Source organism: Manacus vitellinus, unplaced genomic scaffold (genome assembly GCF_001715985.3).
Source record: "Manacus vitellinus isolate BGI_N305 unplaced genomic scaffold, ASM171598v3 scaffold_0_pilon, whole genome shotgun sequence".
Lineage (NCBI taxonomy): Eukaryota > Metazoa > Chordata > Aves > Passeriformes > Pipridae > Manacus > Manacus vitellinus.
In genome coordinates, this window is record NW_021938789.1 from 56,397,267 (window position 1) to 56,398,891 (window position 1,625).

Here is a 1,625-nt window from a genome sequence, read left to right on the forward strand (position 1 = left end):
TGGAATGGTGGAACTCGGCACTTCCCAACATCAGGATTCAGCACTATTGAGGCAGCAAAATGCCCAGAAGCCGAGATTACAACTGGCACGGCAAAGCGTTACAGTCACTGCAGGACAACAAGCCGCAGGACCTGCCAAGCTGCTCAGATTCATTTATGGCCCCAAAGCAAGAGGTTGATGTTGGCCACTCGCTTTGCAATTACAGATCACAATGAAAACCTGTTGGGCTTTGATGTTCTGAAAGGTCGAGCCTGGCATCTGCCCCATTGTGACAGGTGCTCTTTTGGTGCAAAGCTCGACCCCGGCCCCAAAAGAAATCGGGAGGCTCTAATGCAGTTACTTCACGCAGCACCTACACACCCTCATCCAACAACTCCTGCTGTGGCACAAAGCGCAACTTTTGTAATTGGTACTAACTTGGAAAGGCACCAGTATTGACTCTGGATTACCAGCATTAAACACAAACAGAGCCTCACCAACAGCTGGAGTGCCAAGTCCTGCAAACCTGACGGCTACAAGAAAAGAAGCCGTCTTGTATTGAGTATTGCTCTCTTGCCATCTTGCCTGAGTATTGATGGGGGGGAACTTGCACCTTGTGTACCCAAGCCAAGAGCTTCCCTTCCCTTCAACGCTGCCATCACTAACATTGACAGGGTGGGGAAAACTTGATGTCTGTGCAGGCATTCAGTTCTTTGAAGGGACAGCTTGATGGACACTCACAGAAGAGACTGGATTCATAGAACCATAGAAGCATAGAACCATAGAACTATAGAACCACAGAACCATAGAACCAGAGAATGGTTTTGGTTGGAAGGGACCTTACAATTCCAACCCCTTTGCCATGGGCAGGGACACCTTTTCCTAGGTCAGGTTGCTCAAAGCTCCATCCAGCCTAGCCTTGAATTATTAAAAAATTAAATACATATAATGTACATATAATGTACATATTTCTCATTATAATAGCCTTGATTATTAACACTGAAAAAATAATAAATCAAGAGCTTTGCATTCATTTCCGCAATTGGGGTTTTTCCACACAGGCTTTACCATCTTCCTCTGCAGTTACTGACTGCAACAGCTCAACTGTAATTATGACTAATTCCCGTGCCCAGAGTTGCTTTTGCCACAGATGGGTCTCCCCTCAACCATCTCTTTCTCAGCAGTGGGACCTTTCCCTCCCTTCCAGACAAGCAGGGAATTACCTTGCACAAACAGGCTTTCCAGGCAAGGAAGGACTCACAGACTGACAGTCCAGATACACACGGGCTTTCTGGACAAGGAATGCCTCACAGAGTGGTGGTCCAGAGGCTTTCCAAAGACTGAACACCTCACAGAGTGAGGGTCCAGATAAACACAGGCTTTCCCAACAAGGAATGCCTCGCACAGTGATGGTCCTGGTAAATATGGTCTTTCCGGACAATGAACACCTCACAGAGTGAGGGTCCAGACAAACAGAGGCTTTCCGAACAAGGAACGCCTCACGCAGTGATGGTCCAGGTAAGTATGGTATTTCTGGACAATGAACACCTCACAGAGTGAGGGTCCAGACAAACACTCGGTTACCACACAACCAACCCCTCTCGGAGCGAGAGCTGCGCTGCGATCCGTGCGGCCGCACACCTCGC